Raw genomic sequence first — 9,072 nt, forward strand, 5'->3', positions numbered from 1 at the left:
AAAGGATATTCTGCCCAGAAATTTTGACACGGGCCGCGGCATAGTGTATGTAGAGCCGCGGCCCGCCTCTCTAAAATCTAAAAATCCTAGGTTTTAAAGGACGAAAAAGAGGAGAGAAGTACGTACGGACGAGGGGAGGAGTTCTGGTGTTGAAGGCTCAAGCTTAGAGTATTTTTACATGTTTTTCTTCCTGATGTTATTTTTAATTTCTGTTGTGATTAGCACTATGACTATGAACTAATTTTCTGTTTAGGATGTTCAATTGAATCTCTTGAATTTCTGTTATGACCTAATGCAATTTTAATTTCCTCTTCTTCAATCTTCTTCAATTCCATATAATCTGTTCTTATAGAGTGATTATTGATTGGCCATCTTTAGTCATATTCATATGTTTTTAAGTCAAAATTTGAGAAGTGAGATTTAATTATGCCTTGGTTATATTGGACATAATTCTAATTTAGAACGAAAGTATCTGAATTAATTGTGTAGCTGTTATTAAGTTGTGGAATTTAATGCTACCTTTGTGGTTCAATTTACAATAGAAATATAGGAAATTGTCACCTAGGTTGAGTTTATAATTCATAGTATGATTATAGGCTGCTGTTTCAACTTGTTAATTGAATGAGGTAAAAAAATAAGAAGAATTCATACTTTGCATTAGGGAATAATAGGAAGGATAGTTGATGAGATTGAATATCCTAATTGTTTCTCAGTGATTGAATTAAGAGTTTTTACTATTAGTTATTATTCTATTTAATTGTCGATTATTATTTCTGCACTTTATCGGTTCTTTTGCTGTATTTTACAAAAATCAAGAAGTTTTAATTCATCAAATAGAACAAGAGATTAATTGACTGGTAATTGATAACTCAGTCCTTGAGGACGATACTTGGTTTTACCATTTTATTACAAGTTCGCGACTGTGTGCACTTGCATAGCAAAATTATCGCAACAAGTTTTTGGCACCGTTGCCGGCGACTGAAAATTATCAATATCAGTCTAATTAATTTTTATTCTAATTTGATTTTAATTTCTCTCGTTTCTAATCTGTTTAGTTGCTTAATTTGTCTATCTCAGGTGAATTTTGGTATAGACGTGGCAGAAAAGGAAAAGCCACACTTGTTCCTCTGAATCCCGAGATCGAAAAGTCTTGCAATCAAATCAGAAAGAATAAGAGAGAGACCCAGAATTCTGTGAAGATGGCACAGAATGATGGGGATGGCAGGAATGGTCTAAATCCAGGAGTTGTCCAAGGGGTTCAGGCTCAGACCAACGCTGAGAGGAGTCTGAGAGATTATGTGCTACCCACTCTGACGGGAGTACAAAATAGTATATGCCCACCAACTGTAGAGGCCAACAACTTCGAAATAAAGCCTGCTATTTTACAAATGGTGCAGTCCTCTGTGCAATTCAATGGGTTGCCCTCTGAAGATCCTCACACCCATTTGTCCAACTTTCTGGAGTTATGTGGAACCTTCAAATATAATGGGGTGAGTGATGACGCAATCAAGCTTAGGCTCTTCCCATTTTCTCTAAGGGACAGAGCTAAAAGTTGGCTGAATTCTCTGCAGCCAAACTCCATTGTCACTTGGCAAGATCTAGCTCAGAAGTTTTTTTCCAAATTCTTCCCTCCGTCCAAAGCTGCTAAATTAAGGGGAGAGATAAATAACTTTTGCCAGAATGACGGAGAGTCATTATATGAGGCGTGGGAATGGTTTAAGGAACTCCTTAGAAGATGTCCTCATCATGGCATTGAACAGTGGATGCTAGTACAGAACTTCTACAATGGTTTATGTCCGACAACCAGAACCATTATAGATGCTGCAGCGGGTGGCACTTTTATGAGCAAGAGCGCAACTGGCACTTATGAGCTGCTGGAGGACATGGCTACAAACAACCATCAGTGGTCAGAGGAAAGATCATCAGGAGTTAGAAAGGTAGCTGGGGTGCATGAGCTAGATGCAATTACTGCTTTAACAGCGCAAGTAGCCTCTTTGACCAAGCAGTTGCAACAGAGTAGTGTGTCTGCTAATGCGGTTCAGATGGCAGTGAGGTGTGAAATGTGTGGTGGTGCTCATTCTTTCGATCAGTGCCCTATCTGTAATAATAACACCCCAATGGATCATGCTCAAGTTCAAGCGGTGGGAAACTTTCAAAGGCCGCTCAATAATCCATTCTCCAACAACTACAATCCTGGGTGGCGAAATCATCCAAATTTTTCGTGGAAGAATAATCAAGGCCAACAACCTCAGTTTCAGGGACAATTTCAGAATAACATGCCTCAGCCACCTATGAATCAAGCTTCGTCATCAATGCAGCCTAGGCCTCCACAATCAATGCCTCAACCTGAGAGACCTAATGAACTGCAAGCTGCCCTGTTGACTCTTACTAACACTCAGACTCAATTTATGACTGAGACAAGATCCTCCATTCGAAACCTTGAGACACAGGTTGGGCAGTTGGCCAATATGCTCAATAACAGACCCCAGGGAAACTTGCCTAGTAATACTGAAGTCAACCCCAAGGAGCAAGTTCAGGCAATTACTCTGAGGAGTGGGAAGCAAACAGAGCAGCCTAGACCTCCACAGGCAGTAGTTCAGAAAAAAGAGATGGGTGCACAGTCTAATTCAGAAAGGGTTACTGAAAACCATCAGAAGTCAGATCAGAGTCCCCCAGTTGTCATTGAGCAGCCAGTTAGAGTTCCATACCCTCAGAGGCTTAGAAAGACTACCCTTGATAAACAGTTTTCTAAGTTTCTTGAGGTGTTTAAAAAGCTGCACATAAACATTCCTTTTGCGGAGGCCTTGGAGCAGATGCCCAGTTATGTTAAGTTCATGAAGGAGATTCTGTCAAAGAAAAGGAGAATGGAGGACTATGAGACTGTAGCACTCACTGAAGAGTGTAGCGCTATTTTACAAAGGAAGTTACCCCAAAAGCTGAGAGATCCGGGGAGTTTCACCATACCTTGCACCATTGGCAAGTTTGAATGCAAGCACGCCTTATGTGATCTGGGGGCAAGTATCAATCTGATGCCCTTATCTGTGTTTAAAAGACTTGGTTTGGGGGAGGCAAAACCAACAACTGTCACTTTACAACTCGCAGACCGATCGTTAACACATCCACGAGGAATTATTGAGGATGTTCTTGTGAAAGTGGATAAGTTCATATTTCCCGCTGACTTTATTGTTCTGGACATGGAGGAGGACACAGATGTCCCTATTATTCTTGGTAGGCCATTTCTAGCCACAGGCCAAGCTCTTATTGATGTTCAAAAAGGAGAGCTTAAACTTAGAGTTCAAGGAGATGAGGTGGTCTTTAATGTCTTCAAGTCTATGAAGTATCCGGTGGCTAGTGACAGTTGCTTTAGTGTGGATGTGATAGAAAAGGCAGTCTCCAAGAGAAGGATGAGCAGTGATGCCTTAGAGGCAGTATTATTGGGTGATGAGGGCGATGATGATGAGGACGCTGAGATCAGAGAATGTGTCAACTGGATCAATTCTTTCTTACCATATTGGAAAAAGTTCCAAGAATTAGCGGATGCGACTGAAAAACCGCTAACCTCCATTCAGCAGCCACCACCGTTGGAATTAAAGGTTCTCCCTGATCACTTGCAATATGCTTATTTGGGAGAGAATGAAACTTTACCGGTCATTGTGTCAGCTGACCTGTCAAAGGTAGAATTGGAGAAACTTTTGAGGGTTCTAAGGGAGCATAAATTGGCCATTGGGTGGACCTTGGCAGATATTAGAGGAATAAGCCCAGCGACAGTGATGCATAAAATCTTATTGGAGGAGAATAGCAAGCCATCCATAGAGGCCCAGAGAAGACTCAATCCAGCCATGAAGGATGTAGTATTGGACCAGATTCTTAAATGGTTGGATGTTGGGGTGATCTACCCAATTTCTGACAGTGCATGGGTGAGTCCTGTGCAAGTGGTACCTAAGAAGGGTGGAATGACTGTAGTGAAAAATGAGAACAATGAACTCATTCCAACAAGAACTGTAATGGGGTGGCGGATTTGTATAGATTACCGCAAGCTCAATAAGGCAACAAGGAAGCATCATTTCCCTTTGCCTTTCCTTGATCAGATGCTTGACAGATTGGCAGGCCACAGTTACTACTGTTTCTTAGATGGGTATTCTGGGTATCATCAAATCGCTATTGCACCAGAGGATCAAGAGAAAACAACCTTCACATGTCCTTATGGCACATTTGCTTTCAGGAGAATGCCATTTGGACTATGCAATGCCCCTGCAACATTTCAACGGTGCATGATGGCCATATTTTCAGACATGGTAGACCGGTGTATTGAGATTTTCATGGATGATTTCTCTGTTTTTGGCTCATCATTCGACCTCTGTTTGGGTAATTTGAAGAACGTGCTGCGTCGTTGTGAGATGGCTAATCTGGTGTTGAATTGGGAGAAATGCCATTTTATGGTGAAAGAGGGGATTGTTCTTGGCCATAAAATTTCAAGTGAGGGAATTGAGGTAGATAGAGCGAAAATTTCTACCATTGAAAGGTTGCCTCCACCAGTTTCAGTCAAAGGAGTTAGAAGTTTTCTTGGTCACGCTGGGTTCTATCGAAGATTCATCAAAGATTTCTCAAAGGTGTCTAAGCCTCTTTCGAATCTGCTTATGAATGGAGTTGTCTTTGATTTTAATGACGAATGTTTGAGGGCGTTCAATTTCTTTAAAGAAAAGCTTATTTCTGCTCCAATTGTGATAGCTCCGAGATGGGAATTGCCTTTTGAGGTGATGTGTGATGCCAGTGATTACGCAGTGGGGGCAGTTCTGGGACAGCGGATTGATAAGGTATTCAGGTCTATTTACTATGCTAGTCGGACTCTAAACGATGCTCAGCTTAATTATGCCACTACAGAAAAAGAGTTGCTAGCTATTGTGTTTTCTTGCGATAAATTCAGACCATATCTGATTGGTAACAAGGTGATTGTCTACACTTATCACTCTGCCATTAAATACTTGATGTCAAAGAAAGATGCCAAGCCCCGCTTGATTAGATGGATTCTGTTGCTTCAAGAATTTAACATGGAGATTCGTGACAAGAAGGGCAGCGAGAATGTGGTAGCTGATCATCTCTCTAGACTTGAGGTGGAGGAGACTGAAAATAAGAAAGCAGTGCAAATCAATGATCATTTTCCTGATGAGCAGTTGTTTGGGGTAAGTGAGACTTTAGCTGTCCCGTGGTTTGCAGACATAGTGAACTTTTTGGTTGCAAAAATTGTGCCTTCTGAAATGTCAAAGCAGCAATTAAAGAAATTCTTTTCTGAGGTGAAACACTATTATTGGGAGGAACCTATTCTCTATAGGCACTGCGTTGATCAGATTATCAGAAGGTGCGTTCCTGAAGAAGAGATGCAGTCCGTTCTTAATCACTGTCATACTCAACAATGCGGAGGGCATTTTGGTGCATCAAGAACGGCGGCTAAGGTATTACAAAGCGGTTTCTATTGGCCTTCATTATTCAAGGATGCCAATGAGTTTGTCAAGGCTTGTGATAGATGTCAGAGAACTGGCAATATCTCGAGGAAAAACGAAATGCCTCTACAAGGGATTCTTGAGGTGGAACTGTTTGACGTATGGGGCATCGATTTCATGGGGCCTTTTCCACCGTCTTACAACAATGAATATATTCTATTGGCAGTGGATTATGTATCCAAATGGGTGGAGGCTGCAGCAACTAGAGCCAATGATGGTAAAACTGTGCTTAATTTTCTGCATAACCATATTTTTACTAGATTTGGCACTCCCCGAGCTCTGATTAGCGATGAAGGGAAACACTTTGGGAATAAGCAATTGGATGCACTGCTAGCTCGTTATGGAGTTTATCACCGAAAAGCTTTGCCTTATCATCCTCAATCAAATGGGCAAGCTGAAGTTTCGAACAGAGAAATCAAGAGCATCCTTGAGAAGACCGTTGACAGTTCGCGGAAAAATTGGTCGAAAAAGTTAGATGATGCGATTTGGGCATACAGAACTGCATTCAAAACACCAATAGGCATGTCTCCTTATAGGTTGGTGTTTGGTAAAGCGTGTCATCTACCAGTCGAATTGGAGCATAGGGCATTTTGGGCTATGAAAAAGTTAAATTATGATTGGAGTGCCGCTAGTGAAAGAAGACTGTTGCAACTGAATGAACTTGACGAGTTCAGAAATGAGGCTTATGAGAATGCCAAGATTTATAAAGAAAGAACAAAGGCTTGGCATGACAAGAACTTAATCAGAAGGGAGTTCCAACCAGGGCAGCAGGTACTTCTGTTCAATTCAAGACTTCGACTGTTTCCCGGCAAATTGAAGTCAAGATGGTCAGGACCATTCACTGTAGTTCAAGTTTTTCCTTATGGTTCTGTAGAAGTTCGGGGCAGCTCAGGTGATTCATTTAAAGTCAATGGTCAGAGATTGAAGCCCTACTTGGGTGGTAGTTTTGATCAAGCGAAGTCTATCCTCCTTCTGAAGCCTCTCTGAAGAGGGTTCCGCGTCCGGCTAAATGACGTTAACGACAGCGCTTGTAGGAGGCACCCTATATTTTACTTGTTATTTTTTTTTACTTTTGTATTTGTAAACAATGGATATTTGGTTTATTTTTGTACTTTTAGAATCGTGAAAAATGAAAAAAAAATTTAAAAAATCAAAAAAATCAAAAAAATAAAAATTCCTTAAGGGCCGCGGCATAGCCCTATGATGCCGCGGCATTGGGGGGTTCCAGAGGCTCACGAATTTGGCAGAAAATGGGCGGGCCGCGGCATAGATGAGGAGGGCCGCGGCATTAAACCCAAGATTTCCCAGAATCGCAGCAGGCGCAAAATCAGCACTATAATGACTTTATGGTGCAACAAAATGAATATGGCCGGGCTCATATTGAGGAGTTGAATACTTTGGTCACGAGGTGGACTATGAGTTCAGCCGATGAGAATTATTTCACTCCACCGCCACAGTACACTCCATATCAGTGGCCACCTCCACCACCTCCACCGCCATACTGATGTGGCGTCAGGTAAGTTCTTTTCCCTTGTTCTTTTTCTTTATCACATTGGGGACAATGTGCGTCTTAAGTTTGGGGGGGAGCTTATTTTGTTTTATTTTTGTTTTCTGCGTTGTTTAGTTTAGTTTTCTGTAGTGTAAAAGTTAAACCATCATTCTTGTCTGTACTTGCTTTGTCTTTGCTCGTGAAAAGGAAATTGAATTCAACTGTGTGCTTGGTTCAATTGTTTTAGAGTTGAATTTAAAAAGTTCTGTGGGAAATTTTTAATATGTTTTGAAAAGACAACATTTTGGATTGTGTTATATGTGTTTGACTAGGGTTGGTGGAATGACAATTTGAATCTAATAGAACTTGCATTATTTGGCTTTTGAGGCGAAATTCTTGATGACATGTGTTTAGAAAAGTGATTTAGGCAATTTTTTTGGATCGATTGTGCCTTTCAAGCCGACCTTGAGTTAATTATCCTTAGTTACCCTTTTGAGCCTTGAATTTGGTTTTTGTTCTTGATCATACTATTTGAGCCTAAATTTCTTAACTTCTTTATTTTTGTTTTCCTTTCCTTTTGTTATCATAAGCATATAATCTGTGGGAAAGAAGAAGGAAAAATAGTAAGAAGTTGTTATGATTGAAATACAGTATGATTGTACAAAAAGAAGAGAGAGAGAAGTTTTTGAGAAAAAAAAAAGAATAATATCACTTTGTCACACTCCTTGATCATATATATATATATAGAAAATAATAAGTTTGGGGGAGTGTGATTTGAAAAAAAAAAAAAAAAAAAGAAAAAAAAAGTGATAAGTCTAGAAAAAGAAAAGAAGAAAATAATGAAAAGTGTTGTCATCTCTCTCTCTAATTGTATAAAAGGGTGATTTTTGGTGTGGTAAAGAGAAATTTGGTGGGTTTCAAGGTTTTTTTTTTATGCTTATGGTAACGACTGAGCCTAAATGAGAATTTCATCTATCCTTACCTAAGCCTAACACTATAACCTGTGAAAGTCCTTTTGATTTCAAAACATGTGTTGTTGACATTAGTGGAGAAGGTCGAGTAATGCAAGCATATTGTAGATTTGGTTTGTGGAATTGTCTGGAATGAGTTGAGCATATATGATAGAATGCAAGTGTTGTAGTCATTTTCATGATATATTATTGATTTCCCTAATTGAACTGTATAAGTTGGACTTTAAGGCAATTGAGCTGAAATTCTGGTTATAAATATTGCAATTGAGATTTCATGAGTGTTGGCAAAGCAGTGTAGATGGTAATGATGGTTTAGCTTGTTCGTTTGTGTTTGTTTCTTTTTGTTAGTGTAACTTGGTTTTTACTCGAGGGCGAGTAAAGGTTAAGTTTGGGGGAGTTTGATGAGTCTAGTTTTTATTATGTTTTGGTGATGTTTTTAGTAGTCTTTTATTTTGTTTTTCCTTGTTTTAGCGCGGGTTTACGCTTTGTTTGGTTGTTTTTGTGAATATCAGGAAGAATTGAGCATGTGGAAGAAAATGCCAAAGAAAGGGAAGAAATAACCGAGTTTTTCATCATATTTTGATCAAGAATGGTTCTCAATACAATTTGGAAGTGTTGGTGAAATTTTGGGATGAAAACTTGAAGAATTGAAGAATTCCTTAAGAGCCACGGCATGATCAAAGTAGGGCCGCGGCTAGGGGGAGAAACAGAAGCATGGTTTTTTGAGGACATCTTCGGGCCGCGGCATGGCTAGATAGAGCCGCGGCATGGATGGGCACTCTGCCCAGAAAACAACGATGCGGGCCGCGGCATGGTTTCGTAGAGCCGCGGCATTGAAAGGATATTCTGCCCAGAAATTTTGACACGGGCCGCGGCATAGTGTATGTAGAGCCGCGGCCCGCCTCTCTAAAATCTAAAAATCCTAGGTTTTAAAGGACGAAAAAGAGGAGAGAAGTACGTACGGACGAGGGGAGGAGTTCTGGTGTTGAAGGCTCAAGCTTAGAGTATTTTTACATGTTTTTCTTCCTGATGTTATTTTTAATTTCTGTTGTGATTAGCACTATGACTATGAACTAATTTTCTGTTTAGGATGTTCAATTGAATCTCTTGAATT

At 40.1% G+C, this 9,072-nt stretch overlaps 1 non-coding gene across 1 annotated transcript; it reads right to left on the minus strand.

Moving 5' to 3' along the window:
* Window positions 1–1,646: 1,646 nt before the first annotated feature.
* Window positions 1,647–1,753, minus strand: LOC133781046 (small nucleolar RNA R71). The gene has a single exon (XR_009869843.1). It is a non-coding gene; the product is annotated as a small nucleolar RNA R71 (small nucleolar RNA).
* Window positions 1,754–9,072: the final 7,319 nt, after the last annotated feature.

Source organism: Humulus lupulus, chromosome 5 (genome assembly GCF_963169125.1).
Source record: "Humulus lupulus chromosome 5, drHumLupu1.1, whole genome shotgun sequence".
In the NCBI taxonomy this organism is placed as follows: Eukaryota; Viridiplantae; Streptophyta; class Magnoliopsida; order Rosales; family Cannabaceae; genus Humulus; species Humulus lupulus.